Source organism: Aythya ferina, assembly GCF_964211825.1.
Source record: "Aythya ferina genome assembly, chromosome: 5".
Lineage (NCBI taxonomy): Eukaryota > Metazoa > Chordata > Aves > Anseriformes > Anatidae > Aythya > Aythya ferina.
In genome coordinates this window covers 31,142,388-31,165,579 of record NC_140301.1, presented here as the reverse complement: position 1 = coordinate 31,165,579, position 23,192 = coordinate 31,142,388, and the positions used below count along the sequence as shown (strand labels likewise).

Below are 23,192 nucleotides of genomic sequence, written 5' to 3'. Positions count from 1 at the left end.
GTGTATGGAGGTTGCACTGTGATATGATGCATGTAGAAAAGGGTGATCTTATGGGGTTTACAGTGAGAAAGCAGTAGGGGTATGCAAACAGGTCCTACTACAAATATCAGAAACTGTTCCTTATTAGCACTGGCTTACTAATATAACTAAATTACTAACATAATTGTGAACTGAAAGAAAGACTGATTCTTTGTGTGTGTGTTTACACTGTGCAGTTGATCCACTGAGGGTTTTACCAGATTGTTTAAAAGCAAAATAACATGTTAAATTCAAGACAGTTTATCTCTAAACTCTGTGTAACAAGTCATACAGGATCTCTCTGTATGTCCAATGCAAATGTATACTGTGCTAGGGAGAACTCCCTTCCTTTCAGACACACCATTTAGCTTGATTGTCTAATTATTTCTGTCATTGTTTTTTTTTTCTTTTTTCATTAGGGAGATATTTTATTTCTGTGCTTTGAGCCCAGAAATGAGGTTTACTGAAGGAGGCTCCCATGACTGAACATAGATGACCTGTGGAAACAGCTTTTTCCATTTCTAATTTGTTTTTAAAGTATCATAATTGCTTTTCATCACATTTGACATGCTATTGTATTTGGTTTGGTGCTGTGTTTTCTTTTTTTTTTCTTTTTTTAATTCTAGCTAAGAACAATAGCTGGGGAAAGGAGCAGAGGGGTAGATGATTTTCTTATCCCCCTGTCAGAGTGTAACTGAAAAGCAAACAAAAGGTGAAACCGATATGCTTGTTTTAATAAGCAAGGTCTTCAGTGTGATATTAAATTTAATGTTTGCTTTAGAGTATAGAAGAGTAAATGATGTACAACAGTGCTGTTAGGAACTGAAACATTGCAACATAATTTAGGACCGTTCATGGGACAGTCACTGTATTTGCTTCTTGTTTTGTGGTGTGGTGTTTATTTACTTTTTTTTTTTTTTTTTTTAATACAATCAAAGTGCACTTCTGAAGAACTTGAATTGAGGAGCCTTTCCTTTCTCTCATGGAAGTTTGTGACACTTCTATGCCTCCATGTATTCTCTGTGGTATTGAAGTTGTTAATTGTCTTGTCAGTTCTTGAGACAAATTGAAAATCCTTTATTTGGCATATGCACTTTATTATAATTTTTAGGATTAAGTGCTAACTTAAATTTCTTAAAATTCTCAATTCCTTCTCTCTTCATCTTCCCCTCAAATCCTCTTCTCTCTTCCCTCCTTCTATTATAAGGAAGAAGGTGGCAGCAGAGGCTGTGGGTGTAAATGGCATTTTCTCATGAAATATTTCAAAGGCAGTAAGCATTCCATCACAACATTGTTTTTCTCCAACCCAGAGTGAGACAGAAGAGAAAAGGAGATCGTGCTGTAAGATAAAAGCTTTTTGTGTAATAACTGCATCGGTATATAAAGGGTTGTGAGGAGGGAAGGGAAACCACCATGAGCACATATTATGGATCTTTTGCCAGCAACACAGCTGCTGTGTTCAGTTCACAATCAGATGAAGTCATTCTTTCTGGCTATACCGAGATTACTTTGCTCTGCAGAAAACTTGTATGGGAATTATATCGAATAACTGTAAATGTCAAAGCAGGCTTCCTTGGAGGACATAAAAAATCAATTGTATTTTCAATTTGCTATGAGTAACACTAATTTTTTGCCTCCTGAATATATAACCCCTTTGGTTGTGAATAAATAAGGCACTGAATTAACTGAAAGAAATAATTATGTAGTTATTTGTATTCATATACAACTCTAATGCATGTCTACTTCAGATATGAAGCCTAAATACATAAAGAAGGATTAACCAGTATATTGGTAAAAAGTTGAGAAAACAAACAACAACAAAAAGCCTGCTTCAAATAGTGAAATAAGATGTTTTCTGAATGTAGCCATTTTTTGTATCTGCTGGTACTCATGTGCACTTGCTTGGTTTCCCTGATAGGCACCAAATGTTGCTCCCTGCGTACATAGAGTACTTTGTTTACAATAGGCAGGCAGCATAATTCACTAGATAACATTAAAAGGATCTCTAACTGCTTACAGCAACTTAGGAAAAAAAAATAAAAATACCAAATTCTTTGGGTTGCCAGTTGCCATGCATCTCACAGTGAGCCTGCAAGTTCTTCATCTACAGTTCTTCTGTAACCGTGCATGTCTTGCAAGTGAAAGCAAGAACTTGGCACTGGTGACCTGCAGACTTCCTGAAGTCACGTGCCAGAATACAACTATTTAGAAGGATGATTTTTAAACTTATGGGTTTATTATAGAGGTAAATATATTTTAAATCTGTAATATAGATAAGCTGTATGCAGCTGCTGATTGTTCTTTCTTACTTGGAGAGGAATATTCACAATTTCAATTCCCCTGTGTAAGTAAGTACACTACAGTTCTTCCTTGTTTACAACAGAACAGGATCTTTGCCTCTCTTAATCTAAAATGGAGACCATTCCATATTCTCATCTCTCTGTGAACAAAATCTCTTCATCTGCAAGTGTTTCCACAGCACGATTGCACACACAATTGAAGATCACAGTTGTGGAACTTCCAAAGATTGATCTAAGACTAGCTTTTAACATACAATGTTTGTTTGTTTGTTTGTTTTTCCTAATCTTTTAGTAGTGTTGTGTGAATAACTTCACAATTAGTTTGGTATTTGGGGAATTGAAATTACTGAAAAATTTGCCTGAGTTTCAACAAAGTATCCAAGATCTGATTGGTGTGCAAGTTCTGTAAGCATTGGATTGAAGGGTGCGCTACTGATAGACTTATAGTAGGAGACTGAAACAAGTTGGAGGGGGTGTTATTTCATGGGGTTTGTTTTGGTTTTTTTTTGTTTTGTTTTTTTTTTCTTTAGCGGGCGGCTGGCTTATGAAAGATTTTATTGGGTAGGATTAAGCTAGCATTGAATAGTGAGATGCATTTATTGCAGCAGCTGTGGTCAAGATCAACACAGCCATTTTGTTTATTTCTGAAAACGTGCCATGTTTCTGACATGTTGCAGCAATGAGATTGGACTTGCATACATAAATAGCTAAAGACTGAAATACCTAAATGATGTGCGTGTGCCCTGTATGACTGTTTATTAAATGTTGGGTATGAACAGCAACTGTTCCATTATAACAACAACAAAAAGAGACTTTAATTTGTGCTTTCTCTTTTTATCTGTGCTAGTAGCTAACTTTTATACTTCTCTGTTAACTGAGATACGCCTCAGAGAGAAGCGTGTGTGGCCTTGAAGACAAACTGAATGAATCATCCTTTTGGCTGGATCTGAGCACCTGCATGTTGACTCTCAAATCTGTTTTGGTTTTAAACAACAGAAAGTCTGCCCCTGAGAGCTCAGTTGTGAAAAGCAAAATTAACATCTCTGTTCAATTGTGCTTTTTCTGCAAAGTAAGGTTCTGTTGGCAGCACTCCTAAATCACATAAGAAAAAGTGAAGATGAATAAAATGATTTCACTGTAGAAACATTTACTGTAGCCTTAGAACAGTAAAATCTGAATTCTGAATGTTAGTTTAGGTTCTCTTCCCCCCAGGTTTACATGCTTTTATGGATATGTTCTCACTATATAACATTGCAACTTCAGTGTTTTAAAGTCAGGACGTTCTCAGCCGAAGCACAAATAATAACGTTTTGTATCTTGGGCTGGCAAATATATTTTGAAGTATGTCTTACCAGACTATATCACTGTCAAGTGAAGTAGTTGCAGAATAATAAGTTTTAGAATGGAATATTTGAATCAATCCGTACTTGGTAAGTCATATTCCCAAAGTGCTGAATGGCAATGAAAGTTTTCCTGGATTTCTTTTTTGTGCCTGTGAGGATTGTCTTGATTTGAAATTACAGCTATGAAGTTTAATATATGGCTCAGCTTCTGCTTTAATGTTATTCCAAGTGTGTTCCATCCTGAATTTTCAGACATAACTCTCCTGCATACGCATACATTTTTGAGAGTATATTCCTGGGTTGCATCATCGATACTGTGCACCTTACAATGTTGTTGGTGGATTTTCTTATGGAGAGAAGAGTCATTCTCTAAAAAGTATATGTCTCATCCTATGTGACAGACCTAAGTAGTAAAACATCGGGTCTGAAAAATGACTAAATGACTCTCAGGAACTGTGAGGATCCAGCCCAGAATCGATTAATTTGTCCTACCTCATTTTTCGTTATATTATTTTTGTTTTCATGGTGATTTCACGGGCAGAGGCCCATGTATCAATGTCAGAGGGTAAGGAAAGCCTTCTCTAGTTAGTGTCAGAGAAGTAGAGAGAGAAAATTTGGGGGGCATATTTATTCAATTTAAAGTAGGCATACTTTCAGGGAGGATGTACATGTATTTGTATTTCATGTGTAGAATCAGCCTTTGTAGGATTACATTTTGTTAAGAATATGACTAAAAAGAGGAGCTGAAATTATTGGCGCAAGACTGCTTTGTTTTGATAGCTTATTTTTTCCGAGACCATGTTTTACAAGTTTTGCCCAGATGTTAACTTTAGCAGAAGTTTCTTTAATGTGCTTAAATCAGACTTCAGCAGAGCAGCATCCAAGAAAGAAGCATTTTCTTTGAAGAACAGAATGAAAGGAGACATGTCTTATCTTGTGTTAGTTTATGTTTAGTGTGTTCTGCTGTGGTAGCAGCAAATGCATTTCAGTAACTGCTGACAGAGTTAACAATAGATAAACTACTTTTGGCTAGAACCAAAATGTTGAAAGCTTCATGGGTAATACTTTGGTAACATCACTGGGGATGAATGAGGTCTTCTAATGAACTTGAACTTGCCTCATGTATGCTTTGAACTTTTGCACCCCTCTCTCCAGGGACACGCAGCATCTCTGGGAACTTCTTGTACATAAGCAGTGTTATTGCAGGTAACTGGGATTACCCTGCATCATGCAAGTCATGTGTGATAGCCTCATGCTGTCCAAAGTGACGCTGCTCTGAGGCCCTTTTTCTTGCCTATCTTAATCTGATGCTCTTAGATGCGTTCCTGTTTCTTAATGAGTGAAAGTAATGGCCAGAGAAGTTTATGAGTGACTAATATTTTTTCTTTATTGCTAAATTTTATGGCATCTTTCCTAATGGAACACAAGTTCTACTTTAAACTGCATGAGTTTCTGAATTCCCTGGCCTTTTCAGTAGCTAAACAGAACATAGGACCTAATTGCTTTTATCTTTGTGTGTGAGTTTCTCCTTTTGGTTCTGAAACTCGTTTTAGAACCAAGCCAATTTCATAGCTGCTTTAAAATAGAGATGGATAGATAAAGGTGGAATCGTGTTAAGCATCCAGAGGAATAACTGATATGAATTCGATTTCGTTCAGTGAGATTTTTTTCTCATATTGCAGAACTTCTGTGCTTAAGTGCTCCCTGTGCTTATGTATCTTTTGCTGTTTTTAACTTAAATTCAATTCCGTAGAAACTTGAAAGAATGCTTTAAAGATATTTCTAGTCTGAAAACACAGATTTCAGAGGGTTGTAGAAATTTGCTTCCAGCTCCTCACATTGTTTTCCTTTACATAAATTCTGTATGCTTGGCTTTGCTTGGTACAGCACAAGGCTTCCATTGTCTTACATCCTACTGCATGCAATTTGCATAAATTTATTGCTCATTACAGTATATGGAATGTAATCTTTTTCTATTCCATCTGTTGGGAATGTAAGTGGCTTTCCACAGTTGAATGTCATTGGCACATTGAGCTGAAATAGAGAGCAAAGAAGATCAGGAGGTCATCTTTTACACCTCATTTTATTGGAGTTGATGTTTTTTTTCCTCATTTTATTGGAGTTGATGTTTTTTTCCTCACAGCAAATAGAGGCTGCATCTATGTAAGTAAACTGAGCGGTGTTACTTAATGCCAGGGAGTGTTTCCTGAGCACTGCAGCTTGGTCACTTGTGCTGCTGGGCTGTTAGAGTAGCTCCTGCTCCCGTTTGGGCTGGGATAGCCAGTACTTTCCCCAACAGTTTCCGTGTGCAGCTCAGGAACTTGCAGGGCCCACAGCCGTTCCTGAGGGACAGTTTGTGACCTTTTACATTGGCACCATAACTGACTGCTTCTCTGTGGGGTAGAAGAGAGCCAGCAGCATGTAAGCAGCCCTGATGGGAGGTGAAGAATTCTGCTCCCAGCAGAGGGATTAAGTGTGCAGAGTTAAATATAGGACTGGGCATTTATACACTGTGTAGTGTCTTTGTTTAATGCTTTCTTTAAACCTTTTTTTTAATGTGCTGTCCACTAGATGTCTAGCAGGATGTGCACTGTGGTGTTGTCCTGGTGCTCTGGTACACTTGATGAAAGATACTGAAGCCCCTCTCACCCTTAGACTCTGCAGAAATCCCTTTGAGTCTGTAGTCAGTGCTCTGAGTTATACAGAGCACTGTATTGCTTTTCCCTGTTTGTGCAGTCTTGATCAAAGCTGGCAGCAATGTTTAAAGCAAGAGAATTTGCTTGAGATGTTTATTGAGGAGAGCAGACTATACAGGTGTTGATGTAAGAAGCACTATGCATCTGTTGTAAGTCATATACACTGGAAAGAGAGAAGCCTGAGGTGAATTTACTTGGAAAGAGATTGTCATCTTAACTAGAACAGTTGCCTGAAAATCACCCATAAGCTTCAGCTCACAGTTACTGTATTTGATAATTTTCTAAAACTGAACTTCAGTTATTAGGAAATGTTATTTCTGTTTAGATGAATGCTGCAACTCTTTCCTACATGAAAGAGAAACACATTAAGTAGAAATATAGGCATTTTTATTGTTTTATTTCAGTACACCCTCAGGTTGTCTGAACCTGTCTTTTTTTGTATCAGTTTATCATAGTAAGGCAGTTATATTAAAAAAAAAGTTAATATTTATTTAGAACATACTGATTTAGCATATGCTCAGTAGAATAAACTTATCTGGGAGCAGAAATTATGTAATTAGCAAACTACAAGTGACAAAATATATACCTCATTGTAAAAAGTATTGTACCAACATGTTAGAAACCAAACATAGGAGGGTGTGTAGTTACTTAAACCTCATGTAAATATATGAATGTTTTGCTGTTCAGTCCTTTTTAAGTCATACTTCTGAACCTCCAGATCTTTGCCCACTTCATGTCTGTTTTAATGTGCTGCTCCACAAGAGGTTTTAATATGTAAAGAAATGAAATTTAATATATCCTTAATTTGGGAGAACTTTAAAAGCTGATGAAATTTCTGTCTTCTGCCTCATTTAAAAAAAAAAAAAGGGAAAAAAAAAAAAGCTTAATGTAGTTCATTAGTCGTAGATGAAATTACGCTGTTTTCCTTAGGCAATCAAATGTGCTCCTCTGCATAGTTTTGGGGCACTTTTTTCCTTCCTTCCTTCCTGGAAAATATCATGTCTTACAGGCAAGCACAAGTATTATCTTCACAGGAAATGGCTTGTAATAATACTATGAAAAAAAGTTTTGTGACATTTTGCCAATTGGTCTTTGTTTGTCTTGGTAATACTAAAGAAGTAGTTTATTACTGAGCTTGCAATGACACAGAAATATGTGACTTTGATTGGGACTTAAGAATCCCCTGGTTCTCATGCCTGTTTGTTCTCTAATCTTCAGCAGATTTGCATGACTCTCTATTTGAAAATATATGTAGTGGTAAAGCTTTATGGAAGTATTCAAGTGATTGATTTCATAGGTATTTTACCAGCTACTTTTAAGATGTTTTACAGGTGCTGAGAAGCAGCTTCCTTTTTGCTTTCTGTCTATTTAACAATGTGTGTAGAACAAAGCATTGGCAGTTTTCGTGGTACATCATGCCCATTTTTGAGGTTACTGTGATATGAAGTGAGGGGGAAAAGAGAGAGACTGCATGAAGTAGTAGTGATGTCCAGCCTAAGCAACATCTGTCACTGGAGGAGCAAATACAGAAGAAAATAGCAGACCCTGCAGCCTTTTTAATGTAATACATGTATTTCCAATTAGGTGAGATACGATTGTTCATTGCACATTTTGGCTGTTCATATACTGCTCCTCAGTATTTGTAAGCTGGAAATGAACAGGGGCGGCTGACCTGGCAGAAGAGTGGAATTGACAATTTACTCAACCACTAGTCTTGGCAAACTTTGTTGTTAATATATTGCTAAGAATAAAATGCCAAGAGTTCTCTGCTTGAACTCATGTTTGACCTTAAATTCCCTCCCGTTGTTTGGATTGTCCCGGAAACTACTAAAACCATACTAATTTAGCAAGTATGTTGCACAGCTTCAAAACACTTCTTGAAAATAGTTGTGGCAAGTGTTGTAGACAGACTGTTTTTTACGTGATTTTAAAAAATAAAATTTAGTGCTGCAATAATAGTAATCATTGAATAGCTAAACCAAATTAAGATAATTGTAGGAGGATTTGTCTGCTGGTTTTGAGTTTTCTCAGTAGACATCTACGTGATTTCTGAGTTCATACAGGTATGTATACTTTTCTATCACATTTATTCTTTTTGTAGATGTCAGTTGTACATTTTGTCCTCCCAGTGTTCAGGTAGGTTCAGAACATGATATAAAATGTCTCGTTGCTGTAAATGGCTTAACTCAGTGGAAACAGCAATATTGCTTGTCTCAGTACCTGTGAGAACAGTGGTAGTAGATTCCTCCATTATGAGCTACACTTCGTGAAGATAGTTGGTCCTTCCGTCAAGTCTGGGCTGAAACCTACATGTGTGCGAGGAAGGATGATAGGTTTTCTATTCTTCAACCTGTTATTTTGGCAATATGCCCTGCATGTATTCTAAAAACTAGCCAAGGTTGCCTAACAGAAAGCATGTGGTTTTGTCTACCATCTCATATATTTGGAAATGCTTTATTTTCAGGAAACAAGTAACAGGGAAAAAAAATCCGTCTAATGATTAAAACAGATTTATTCCCAGGTCTAATGCCTAAAACTAGGAATTAAGTAATCTCTAACTCTTCCTTTTTTGAAAAGCAAAAGTCAGAAGTGACTGCTGCATGTTAGAAATAACTATCTTCTGAACCTTCTCATCCCTCCAGTTTTGGAGTCATAATTTATTTTGAATGTGGGAACTTCTGGCTAAAATGTCAACATTTCTAGTTCATACGGTCACATCATAAAAAGCAAATACTGATACATCTTGTTTTATATTCCAAATTATAAACACAATACATGTCTAGATGTAAAGTGTGTTGTAGAATCAGATTAAAAGTTGGTTCTTCAATTCATCTGTAAAAATTTGAGAGAATTTATTTTTCACTCAGCAAATTAGATGAGACAACCAGTGTACTAGACTAAAACACCATGGTAAGCCACTCTTCTTTGCTTAATTGCTGCTGATGACATGCAAAATATAGATTCTGTAATCCTAACCTTGACAAGTGAAAGTGCCTTTGCTTTTGAATGTACAGGAAAGCACAGTTATTGCAAGAAATCTCATGCCTGTTTTTTTTTTTTCATATGTGCTGGTAATAATACAGTTGAGTATAAAAGTGGAGAATTTTGTAATAGTTGCTCTTCATTAGGTTTTTCATGTTCTGAACTTGGAGAGTGGAAAATAATTTAAAAATGAAACTGCGTTCAAGTAGTTTTTTTAGAGCTTCATTTTTTGTGCTCTTTAAAGTCTTCATGGAATACTTTGAGTCAATTTTCAATGTAACTTTTAAAATTTGGTACTTCTGGGTTTTCTTTTTTTTCAAGATTTTGCTTTTTATTAGCTTATAATATTTATGTAGAAAATATTCAAGACACTATTGAAACAGTGACTGTATCACCTTCCCCAGCAGTCAGAGCTGTAATTCTCAAAAACTGACATTTGAGGTGCAGTTGAGGCTAAGCACAGGTGAGCTCCATGAACAAGGATCCTTGCTCCATGAGCAAGGATCACCTAGACTTAGCAATTCTAGTGACGCTATATGAGAGTAGAGAACTGAGCTTATTTCGAAGAAAGTATATTCTAGTTTTAAGAATTGTTCTCCACTGCAGTAATTTAAGAGCTGATGATCTGATAGCAAAAACATTAACTTGAATTAGCTGATACATGAAAAGAGAATACCCATTTCTGGCTGAAGGGAGAAAACGCAGAATAGTTATTCTGATAAAGTTGTGCTGTTCGAGTATTACAGAAGATTCTTAGCTCTTACTGAATTACTGAAAAATTTGCATCACTGCTTTTTTTTTCCCTCTCCTTGGAATAAAATCAAGGAACAACCTTTTTTTCCATCACCATCCTCCGTTTTCTTCCAAAATTAATGGGCAATTATTTTCAGAGACAGATGAGAATCAATACATGTTCCTGCTGCCTTAAACAATAAAACTTACTAATTTTTTTTGTTGTTCTTTATTTTTCTATCACATGAAATCACAGACATCCGCTAATGACCTGGGAGCCTAGCCAAGAGCTAGCAGTGGTGGGAGAATAAGCAGGATATTTATAACTTCATTATTATCCGTTATTTATTCCTTACTCTTTCTATTGCAAAACGGAGAGGTTTTTCTTTTAATATTGAGTTCTAACAGCTCTCTCAGAACTTACTTTGTTCATTTTAAGATGATATCAGTAAAAGTGCTCTTTTTTTTTTTTTTTTCTAATGGTATCAAATGCTAAGCATTGTGATTAAAAATCCCATGATTTTTTTCCATTTAAGACAGTAAAGGACATGAAGTCACTGCTGGGCCAGTGAACTAGGATATCTAAAGCATTTCCTGCTCTTGGTGAAGTAAAACGGTGTGACTGTGGGGAGCTCATGCTGCTTCTTCCCCCTGTGCCATTAGTTTTTGCTAGACCTTTTTTTTTTAAAAATTTTTTTTTTTAAATTTTAAAATTTTAAATTGCCTTGTATTTTTAAAAAAAAAAAAAAAAAGTGAAATTTGTAGTTTCCCCTGTGATATCATTCTCACATTTTCTGCCTCAGAGTTCACTCAGGAAACCTTTTCCTTCACTGTGTGCTGGTGAAGATGCACAAAGCAGAGGTGAACTCTGCCATCAACTCAGCAAAAAGTGCTTGTGGGAATAGAACAGCACTCAAACCTTCAAACCCCACATTGCTGGCACAGTGCAACAAAAGCAGCTGCTCACCAAGCTGCTTGTAGACACAGGGTTGCAAGTTGCATGTAGCTATTTGTAATTTTCTCCTTCATCCTCTGAAAATTACAGAAGGTTTAAGGAACTAGAATATGGAGTGGTACTACAGAGTAGCCAGTCTTTTGCACAAGGTAGGCTTAATAAAAAATCCTGGTTTTTGAGCATGTCTTACCTTTTGGTGTGTATTTTTTTTTCTTAACACACCATCAGTTTGATACCACCCCCCAGCTATCTTTTTATTGCAGTAGTACCATGGCAGAAGTTCCCGTATCACAGGAAGACTTGCTGGCTCTTCAGCCTCGCAACAAACGAGTTTTCTGTAGTGGGGTTGTAGCTGAGATGTCTGCCTGAAGTCTAGGATGGAGATCCAGAATTGTTCAACTCTTCTGACTTCTCCTTTTGATGCATATGAGAACTTGTATGTGGCTAAGTAACTGTACCTTTAGGGACCCTATTAAATAAATGGAACAGGGCTCTTGGAAAAACAGAGTACCTGTAGGAATTTACAGAGCCTCTACATAGAAAGTGGTTTTAAGTCTGCAGCTGGACCTCTGCCAGGTGATGTGCAGATTTAGATCAGGAAAAGGATGGGTTATCCTAGGGGACTGTTTCTTTCCTGCAGTTTCCCTTAAATAGTGATGCTCTGTGCCCTTAAATAGCAATAACCATTAGCTTTGGGGGGAAAATGGCAGATGCTTTCAGCGAGTCTTCCTAGCAAGTGTTTGCTGTTCTCCTGGACAGAATTACCAACCTACCATCTGCCTTGTATTTCAGTAAGCTAGATCAAAGGGATTTCACTTGGTTGCTAATGGGTAGGATGCTCCTATGCTCATTCAGTAGGCAGAAGAAATAGCAGAATAAAACCCACCTGTTAATGCAAGATATAATGTGTAAATCTTGAAGTATCCATTAATAACGCCTGAAGTTATGTAAGTTGTTTTCTGTGTGGAAAGGTTTATCACAACTGTATCCGGACTGAGTCAGATAATGGTACAGTATCATAAGCTGTGTTTTTTGGATTGCATCACTGTTGCATTCAGATTGTGGCTGCTGTTTTATAATTCCAGTGATAACGTAAGAATCCCTGCTGGGCAGGAAAAAAGGGATCTGAGATGAGTGTGTGGTTTTGTAAAGGGAGATGAAAATACCAGGTGGTATTTTTGGGATAGGTATCTGATCTTTCAGGTTGATGTTTAATATAAAACACCAGCAACTTTTTAAAAGGAGGGGGCAGTTGTGCCCATGGTGTTGAAGCACTTTGGCAGCTCTAAAAATGTCAAATTTTTGTCAGAATATTTATAAATTAGATTGATGTAGTAAGCATAGTTTTTATTTTTTATCAAAATGAGAGAGGTTTTTGATAATCAGATAAAGTCTATTTTCATGATTGTGTAATTCAATGACAAAACAGCAGAAATAGTTTCTCATTCTCCCACCATCCATCCAGAGGAAAAATATATACTTGTAACGTTGTCTATGACTTTTTCTAGCACTTCACAGTTTACGTAAATACCTTAACCAAGGCTGAACTTCCATGCTGTTGAATATAATGTGTGTGTAAGTACATTATGATGCACACAATAAACAGCTTTTGCACTGGAAAAAGTTACAGCTGATAAGATGGACAAAGAAATCATTGTTGTGTTCCACAGGGGGAATTAAAGCACAAAGGGATTTAAGGACAGGCAGGAAGCCTGTTGGCAGAGCCAAAACCTGAGCGCTCTCAAGTTCTCCTGCAAATGCCCCTGCCACAGGCCAAACTACTTGAGTTGGAGGGAAGCCTGCTCTTTCACTCTGCTATTTCCTGTTCGACTGGGAAAAGAGACTGAAAAGGCTGGACAGAGGGAAGGAAAAGAAGTAATCCTAGCTGTGAAGCTGTGGCCTCTTAACAAGAGGGAAGAAATTTTCCCAAACTAACTGACAAATGCCTTGTTTTTTTTCCTTCCTCTCTTTGATTTGAATGGGATAATGTTGCTGAAGTAATCCTAATCTCACAGTAGAGGTTTCTGTGCAGTTGATCAGCATAATGCACTTCCCTTTGCTTGCATTTCCTGTGTGCAAAAGCCCATCAGCTAACATTTATTCAATATTCTTTAAGAGAAAACACGTGCAGAAGAAGCCTTGCATTATTGGAGCAAAATCCTAGATTTATTTTCAGATATTTTTTTCCTTGAATCCTCTTTCTGCCTTTTCTTATTGAAATTCATCTTTGGAATTTTTTGGAGATTGTGGAACAGAGGTGCTCATTATTTTGGCAGGAAATGTTCAGTTATGAATTTTATTTCATGACTTTTTTTCACCTTAAATGCAGGTCTTGGATGCTGTATATCAGATGAAGAAGCAATTTTAAAAACAGAATTGGCACAGACAATAACAGCTGTAGGTGGGCCAGTTTCTGTAAGGAAACCATATGAAATACGAGGTACTGCATATCTGCAGTTCATAGTGAAGGTGGTAGCAAATAGATACTACAGAACTGAGCTTCCTATGTCGTACTATTCAGAAACTTGCTTAAACTGTCCTGACCTACATGTTGAAAGCAATTTTATGTGTAAGTAACAGTAGTCCTTTTAATAAGCCCATTTTGTACCAGCATCTGCTGAAATTGTTTTGATCAAGTCCTGAAGTTTTCTGGCTACGGATGAGGCATCTTTGCTTGTGTGCATGGCAAGTCTTCCATGGAAATTGAGCAGATAAGTTTTTTCAGCATTTATAAAGTCAATTGTTCTATAGTGAAAAGCAGCTGTTAAATAGGACCATAATGGTCCTATTTAAGTTCAGTCTCTTCCTCTTTCATTAAATCAGTGGTATTTTTAAAGGCTATTTTTAAATTGTGCTGTGCAAGAAGATAATCTTCTGGTTTTGGCCCTGGTTATGAACCAATGGGAATTTAATGTTAGTATTCTAAGTTTAGGCTAATGTTCTATAGTACAAGCCGTTTTCTTTTAGTGAGTTGTTTGTTGATGTTCATGGACTCTGACTTTAAGAAGTGGTGATTTTATTTATTCAAATCCTTTTTCTCTTTTTAAATTACCAGAAGTGTTTATTCTTTTCTCTTTTTCCTTGACCACACTCCCCTGGAGTTTCTGAAGTTTCCAAGATAAGTTTAGATTCCTGATGATGATATTAAATATTGTCTATTTCAGACACTTGCAGATCAGGAAGCACTTACTGTACCAGTAAGACATGATAAACCTTTTTATGATTTTTTTTTATTATTCCTAAAAGGTGTAGCTCGTTCCTCCCTCCACCTCTGCTCTGGTCAGAGTTGGTTCTGGCCTGTTCATTGTAGTCTGAGCCAAATCCAGACATTGCTTTCCAGAAGTTATTTAACCTTAAAATCAAATAAAAGTAATTTATCAGTGATGTTCCCTTAAATTTGCAAGCGTGGCATTGCGTGCTGTCCCTGGAGGTTTACTGGATTTTTTTTCCATGTCACTCGGAGACTTGGCATGTATTTCACTTTCCCAAATTATTCAACCCTAAGGCATAACAGACAATTTACTGTAGTTTAAAACAACTCTTTTTTTGTTTCCTTCTGCAATTCAGATCCTGATTGGATTAAGAAAGGACAGCTTTATACTCTTGAAGTTCATATTGCCAAAACTTCATTCCTGTTAGAATGCCCCCATTATCTTTGAAATTAAAGTATTTCTTACTGTAGAAGGGACATTATCACACAATAAAGAGATTGTAGTTACAATGTCAAATACGTATTTACTATCAACAACTGTCCTAGTTGCATATAATTAATTCAATGAAAAGTCAAAGATGCTGATATTAACTGGGCCTTGTGCTAACTATTCACTAGCATTGATTCATATGCATTAAAGGAGAGTTTAATGATTGCCAGCTGTTTGTCAGGATCAAAAGAAATGTGACAGCCAGCATGCTTCTATCTTAATTTGTGTGTGATGCATAGAAAGGTTGTAATATAACAAAGTCCCAAGTCATCACTGTTGATAATAAATGTCTGCCACTTATAGTGTCTGGTTGGATGTACTTCATGCAACAGTTTATTTCTTCTTGGCACTAGCGCAAAAATTATGTATTTTCATTCCAGAAGAAAATGCAATCATGTGTCTGGTATGCATATTCGTATGCACATGTGCGAGTCTTATGATAAAATGTGATATACTCAGGCTGCTCTATAGCGTATTTTTCAGTGCCTTAAAAGCTCTTTGTAGTAGCTTTTCTTCTTTCTTAAATATTTTTGACTTTGAAGCCAGCAAGAGATAGTTGAGAAGGCCTTGTATTGGAGGCTTGTTGAAATAACTAATCTAAAGAGAATGTAACTGAGGGAGGTGAAAGATGTTGATCAAATCACTGGTATTCCAGTGCACTGGCTATGCATTTGGAAAATAGTTTCTCTACTTTGGAGAGATGGTGTAATAGTTGAAGGCATTGATGACTGCAAGGTCCTTCTGCACTTCTGGGCTAGGATCTTGTAAGTTCCTGCATCAGCTGATGCAGTGTGTGCTTGGACTCTCCAAAGCTTTCATCTTCACCTGAGTAGCAATTACATACCTCGTATGCACAAGTGCAATTTATATTTCAGCCTGATAGTATAACCAAAGAGGAATGAAAAAGAGTTATTTGTATTTAAAGGGTCTAAATAAATGGGTCCAAAAATCTTCAAGAAAACAGGTGAGATTAAACCAAATATAGTTATATTTTTAACTGAATGAAAAAGAAGTAGCCTCACTGACATAAACCTGTAAACCTTAACTTTTTTAAAAAAAAAAAGTTTTAAATGCTTTTTTCTAGTATGGATGAGCTATGACTAATGCTGTAATTTTCGAGAAATTAAGTTCTGTGATTCATTATCTGAGTTAGAAATAAGCTGTAAAACTTTAGTTGCTGCTTAAGAATTGGTAAATGTTGTACCTTAGTAGATAACAAGTCGGTTTTATATGATCCTCCATGGGTTCTTAGAGGCAGGACTCCTACTACAATCTTTGTGTGTGCTTCTAACACAGTACAGCTGCTAACGTAAGATTTCAGTGAGTGGCATAACTTCCCTGTTCTGCAAGTACTCTTCTTTAACTCTTTGTTTTCTTGTGATTTCTAATGGAGTATTGAAGTACATTTTCAACTGTTTCAGTGATCTGTTTTTGTGCTTGAAGTAAATGATTCTTATCTGTTATATAAACAGGCTCAACCCCAAGTATGTTCATATTGCAACAATTTGGACAGCATTTTGGTATACCTGAGCTGTGAGTTTAAGGCATTTTAGCTAAGTTTTAGACCATTTCCCTTTTCTCCAATCAGTAATAAAAGTCCTATACTGAGGACTTGTATGAATCAGGATTTACTGTATTTGAACTGGAACCTGGCTGTTTCAGAATGAGCATGCCAGCAAAATACTGTAAGTGATAACAGTTGTCTTAGTGCCCTCTCATGACTTCTTCAGAAAGACGTTGTTTTATTCACTGTTAGTAGAGCTGGAAGGTAATACATTTGTTTTACAAATCACCATGGGATATGTACCAGATACAGCTGGACGAGTGCAGAAACAAGGCATAGCAAAGCAAGTTAAGGCTTTACTGAAAGAAACATTCTTGCATGGAACAAACTAAACAGTGCCAATCACGTAGAGCAGCCACGTATGGAAGACAGTCTTTTCAGCTAAATGGCTTACTCTCTGCAGGAAGCTAAATCCAACTCGTGTTCTTTGACCAGAACACGTTATTATTGTCTTAGTTTAATTTCAAAAGCAAGACGTGGGAGAATCCAAGAAGAATCTTCTATATTATTCTTTTCCTAATGATCAACAAAACCCGTGATTTCATTCATTATATTCTGAAATATGCTAGTGCATGTGTCTCAAAGTGATTAATCATAGCACATTTTGTATAATGTGCAGCTGTTGATGCTGATGGATATTTGGACTAATGCCTTTGATATTAGCACAGAAAAAGCTTTAATTTTGGTTATTTCTTTATTTTTAAACAAGTCATAAATTCATTGCTATGCTCTGCTTCTCAAATTTATCTGCAGTACACTAAAACTAAGAGGCTTTTCTGACTAAATTGAGACTTTCAACTAAACTAATTGTAATTTCTACTCACAAAATGAGGGAGGGTAATTTATCAGAACAAATACAAAACAGTCCAATTCAGCTTTTAGTAGGATTTCAGTAAATACTTTTTGAAATTATAATTTATCAACATAGGGTTATGGCATTGTCTTTGGAATTATCCAGTTTTGTTTGTAGTAATATATCTTCTCTTAAGGCCCAATTCAAGAAGGGCTCTTCTGGAACATGTTCGAATTAAAGCATCTGAATAGCCCTGTATATTGAATGGAGAGTAAACGTAACAGAGTGTAACGTACCTGGGACTTTGGAGTTCAGTGCTCTTCTCTCAAAGAGTGCAGTGTAGCTGGAGAGATACAGAGCACCATAGTTGGCACAGAACTTCCACAGCAATTTAAGCCAAGATCCCATGGAGGTTGCTGGACACTAGCAAGAACATCCCACAGTTTTCTGCTTACATTTTACCTGTAGGAATATTGGACCATAAAAACATTAAATAAGTTGCACAATGCCATGCAAAAGTTTCAACAACAAAGCTAGAAATAAAATGAGGTTCTTCCAAGTTTCTAACTTTCTGCGGATGACACAGCTAGTGTTGCTATCACAAAGGTTTGGCAGCTTGTGAAGATTTTCTGTTATAAATAGATCAATTAATAACTCCTAGAGATCTGTGACAATCCTTCAGAAAGAAATGCATTTCTTAATGAGGAAACTATTGTAGAATTAAGATACTTTTCATGGCTACATTTATTTCAATTGTAAGAGGTTCTACCATACGACATACAGGTTTCTAAACCAAAATGGAGTACACACACTTCTTATAGGCCACTTCTGTGTATACCATGAGACATGCAAAATTCCTGATTTTGTTAGATATTGATACTTTGAAGGGAAGGAGCACACACTCACCCTGTTCCTGTTACTTCCAAGATGATAATACTCCTTATATTTTCTTATTATTTTCCTTTATACCGCTTGACTCCAATCCCATCCTGTTTGCTGCCAAGTCCTACCCTGTGGACTTCAGATCTACAAAACTTATGATTTTTAAACTTCTCTCACTGAGGTTCTTTGTTCTCCATTTTCAGTCTAATGGTTTCCCGTGCTTTGGCTTCCAAACTCAACCTTTCTTTCATCTTTCCCACTAACTTTTTTTTCAGTGGACATGACTCCCACCTTTCATCCCTTAACTTTGCCCAGTTTGGCTCCATCACCTTCGTCTTACCAGTCCCAATTTCTTTCCATTCTTTCCCTTCACTGTTACTGGTTTGCAGTAGTCATTTTGCCTAGTTGTTCCCCAACCTTCTCTCAATCTTCAGATCTGTCTCTTGCCATTTTGAACTTAGCTCAGATTCTTTCCTTCTTCCTGTGTTCACATTCCCAGCCACTGAAAGTCATTGAGCTGCTCACTTAAGAGGAGCTTCCTCTTCTGCTCTGAACTTAAGTGTTTTGTCTTAGATGTGTTCTGGATCACAGCAGTCCGGTTTGGAAGCTCAGTTAAAGTCCTTCTCAGCTCATGAGCTGGAGCATGCCCAGAGCAGGAAGAATATACAAGAGAATTAGCTGTTGAATGATAGAATATCTCAAGTTAGAAGGGAAGGGTCAAGTCCAACTCCTGAAATCTTAGTTTTTACTGAATATGTGGCAATTGCAATCTATTCACAGAATCACAGAATCACAGAATCACAGAATCACAGAATTTTCTAGGTTGGAAGAGACCTCAAGGTCATCGAGTCCAACCTCCAACCTAACGCTAACAGCCCTCCACTAAACCATATCCCTAAGCTGTACATCTAAGCGTCTTTTGAAGACTTCCAGGGATGGTGACTCCACCACTTCCCTGGGCAGCCTGTTCCAATGCCTCACAACCCTTTCTGTAAAGAAGTTCTTAAGGGGTTATTATCCCAATTTCATGAAGAAATGCAATTTTGCAGTGGCTGTCTGTTTCTCACCCACATTTCCCAGTAATTTTTGAACAAACTGGCTAGGTTGAACCAGATTTGAAAGAGGGGTGGAGATCTTGGGTATTAGGTTCCTACAAGTTCTGTGTGCTAGCTGGGTAGGGAAGGTACCCTAATAGTGCTTCTACTGCATGAAAGTTCAGGGTTCACTGCAGGCCTTGGGGAAACAGTTGTGGTGGCTCCAGGACTGTGTTATGATCATTTTGCATGATGAGTAACTGGTATCTGTAACTGGTGAGTCTTTATTGGCCTGCATGCTCATTTGAGTTCTGAGTGCCTGTCTTGTCCTTGGTGTATAGATTTACTGTCAGCGATTACTTAAGCAGATTTCTGAACTCATGAGACTGATCTATAGGCTGTACAATGTCAATGAACTTGACTTATAGCCTGTGTTGATGGATGATTCATGCCAAGAATCAGTTACAGTGATTTGCAGTGCTGTCATTAATTCTCAGATGCTTTTCCAAGTAACTTTATTGAAGAAAAACACATTAATCTGTTATAGAGATCAGCACCATATTTACAGCATCACTTCCTTAAGTACAACTTCACTGAGAACAGGGGGATTGAATTGGTATTACTGAAAAGAAAGGTCAGAATTGCTGTTTAAGATGTACCTCGCTCAATGTTTATCACTGCAGTCTAAAACAATGACATGATTATGGTCAAGTGTTGCATGCTGTTCAGCTCCAGGTGTTAGATGTGATTGCTTGTTTAGTTAGCAGGTTGTCACAACTATTGCAGGGTCCCTGGAACAAATCATCACTAGGTTTAGAAGCAGAAACTATGCTGGGACAGCATAGGGACATACTGCATACTATCCACATGTGGCCAAATTCAATCAAGGTATAAAATGCGAAAAACAATGAATTAGGAGCAATGGAAGATTCAGAACATGTTGTGAAAGAACTCTGAAACAAATATAGGGTCACGTTCCACAGCCCTTATTCATGTAAGAAATCCCACTGTGCTCAGTCCTGCTGAATCCCACCAATCAAGTAAAATAAAAAGCAACAGAACTAATTGCACAGATTGCTATATTTATGCAATTACTATTTTTAAGTAGAGCTTCCATATAGAAGATGGGCTGTAAGTAAAAACAGATGTTGAAGCACTGCTACAAGCAACATCTGAGAAAACCCAACCCCCAGCTTAATCCCTGCTTTTGTATTTTCCCACAACTCAGAAGGCAAGTCTCATGGACAAAGTGCTGCCTGTGATCTTATTTTATACTTTCCAATATGTACATGATTTATAAGGAACATTTTTCTCTCAGTTCTGGTTGTGGAATCAGGAGACACTTAGATCTGAAGAGCGTAACAGAATAACTGCTTTTGTAAAAGCTCTGGGAGGATTTTTAGTGGTAATTCCATTTTGCTGCTGGAAAGAAGAAACTTTCCTCTCCCCTTACCACATCAAGTACAACTTTTCCTACTTACCTACAAGGTTCAGAACCCACTTTTGTAATTGTTGTTCTGTTTTTTTCACCTTTTTTTAGTCTGGTGCTTTGAATGGACAGCTTTCACTTTTTGCCTAGCCCACTAAAAGTGTACTGTGATGCTAACACTCAAACTAATTCCTGGGACTGAACTTTCTTTTTCTCATCTCTTCTCTTAAACTATGCGCTTTCCTTACATGGTGGCACCTTAAAATTCACATTTTCATGTGCTTCTTCTGTACTATTCATTTCTTAAGCCCCTTCTCTCTTTTTGTGTGATCTATATACAGCTTCTAAACTGATGGCAAATATTTTGTTTCTATGCACCTCTATATACAAATATTTGTAAAGTAGTGTGACAGTATTTTTAATTTCACCATAACTTTTAACCATTGCACTATAATGTCAGTTATTTTTTTCACTCATCCTTCAATTATGCACCACTGATGTGTTTTGCTATTATATACTTTAGTTTTTCTGTCTTTAAAAAATGACCTTTTTATGGTATATTGTTCCTCATAAGGCATTACTAGCCACATGTGTTGCAAACAAACTAGGAGTTCTTTGTTTGTATTCTGGACTTTGTGCTTTCATTTAATTATTTAAGACTCCAATTAATTGTTCATAATAATAAACAATCCAGTTAAGGAAGGATATGTAAGGTCACTGCCTCCTGTGCACTCCTGGAGCTGGGGGTCCCTCCAGCCCATCGCCTGGATGCCAGCCCTATGTGCCTGGAGAGCTGGAGCTGTCTTTATCCCACAGTGAGGAATGGGGCAGCTGCTTTCCACTTTGTGGGTTTAACCAGGCATGAGTCTCGGTCTGCATCCCAACAACACAGCTGCTGGCAGGGACAGAGGCTGCAGGATGCTGATGCAGCCACCCCTGCAGACTGCCACAGAAGCACCCCATGGGCCTATCTTATGTTCTTGCCTAGAGCCTCAGCAGCACTAACTGCTGTGCAGGTCTTCTGCTTACCTGGTAGCCTCGCTTGCTGCTCACTGGCAAATGTGCCTGTGCTCACAAGCCCCGTTGTGCTGAGTCCCTCAGCTAAGAGTATGGGCCCTCTGTCTAATATTCTTGGCTGGATTGTGGACCTTCTGCTCACTGGCACATCCAGTTTGAAGTTTACCAGCAAACTGCACAAATGCACGTCAACACATACTGTGTCAAGAGAAAATGTCAGCCCTCCAAACCCCGCTCTTCCCATCAACTTCCTGGCCACCAGCTGGTACCCGGGCCCTCAGCTCTGAGGCTGAGACCCTTGATTGCTTTACCCTGGTACTTGGCACCTGGAACCCAGGCCCTGTGACCCATGGTCCCCTCTTTAGCTGCTGATACCAAGACAGGCAGCCTGCTCTGCTTCCTTTAGTTTCTGGTACATAGGCCCTGTGGCACGCAGTCCTGCTCCAGTTGCTGGCACTTATACTCCCACTCACTCCACTTGCTGGCACTGCTGGTGCGATGCCTGCTCACCTTCTGGCTCCATCACCAGCCCCAAACTCACTCCAGTCTCACCAGCTGCTGGCACCTGGTCCTTGCAGCACATGCTTGGGGTAGAGTGTATGGTTACATGGGAACATCAAGAAATTATTTAATAAGAAAATAGGACTGACTGTGGTGGACAGGTATGGGGCTCAGTCAGACAAGCGTACTGATCTTCTGCGTATGTGAGACCAGACACTCCTACACACCTTCCTCCTCCCCAGTCCCCTTCCCTTAAACATACCTTCACAAGCTTTGCATAGCCCTGCAGTCGCACCTCAAGTATCCCAAATCTTTCTGTTCCTCTTATTTCCCCTGGCTTGTTGCTTAGCAAGTCCAGCTTGGCCCTCTCCAAAGCTACACATCATTTTCTTCGTGGCCCACCAGAGACTGACTGGACCCTGTCTCTGCCTCTGTTGACCCTTACCTAATCTGTGTCCATATGTTTTGTGTTACTTTCAGTGTTACTTATGGCTCTCTTTGAATTGAGAAGGTCCTCGGTCTGATAATCTGAATGAAGCAGATTCTACATACGTTCTACATTCTACATACATTCTACATACATCCACGTTCTACATACCTTTACACGTATAGGCAGGGGTAGTCAAATTCTTCCAAATGGGGATGTTATTGATTCTTCAGATTAAAATTATCTTCTTGTCTCATTCTGAGTTGAAGTATGATCTGAAAATAAAAGGCTCAGGAAGGGGATTTTAATCTCTTCTGGACAGTTGAGATGGAGTGGTGATAACTATGAAGTTCATTTTTCTATGGAATTGTATATCAAATGAATACATGTATCTGTCTGGTGGAGAACCTGGTAACGGAAATCCTATGCATCATTCTATATACCTTAGCTAGTTTCCTGTGTGAATGGCAAAATCGTTAATACTTGCAACGTTTCTTTTGAAAGGCTAATGCTGTGTTAAGGGCTTGGCAGTCTGCCTACTGGAACCTTTTGATCCCATGTGTGCTTTCTAGAAAACCTTGCCAGGTGTCCTTTCAGCTGGTCTGTGGCAAAGCTTTGATGTTCTGAGAACATGGCCACAACTTGGGGCAGCTGGGTCTCCGAAAAGAAAAGGGAAAGCAGAATGAACTATTATCCCAGCCTTGCAGTGTGGTTAGTCTAGCTGTCACAGCCCAACTTCTGCAGTTGCAGTGAGACCAATGTGAGGTCTGAAAGCCACTGAGGCAAATTTGGTAGTAGCCATACCTGGCTCTTTGTTA

General features: G+C 38.0%; 1 protein-coding gene across 7 annotated transcripts in view; it reads left to right on the top strand.

Moving 5' to 3' along the window:
• The window catches only part of STARD9 (StAR related lipid transfer domain containing 9), a 107,481-nt gene that overhangs the window by 23,637 nt on the left and 60,652 nt on the right, over positions 1-23,192 (top strand). The window lies entirely within an intron of this gene.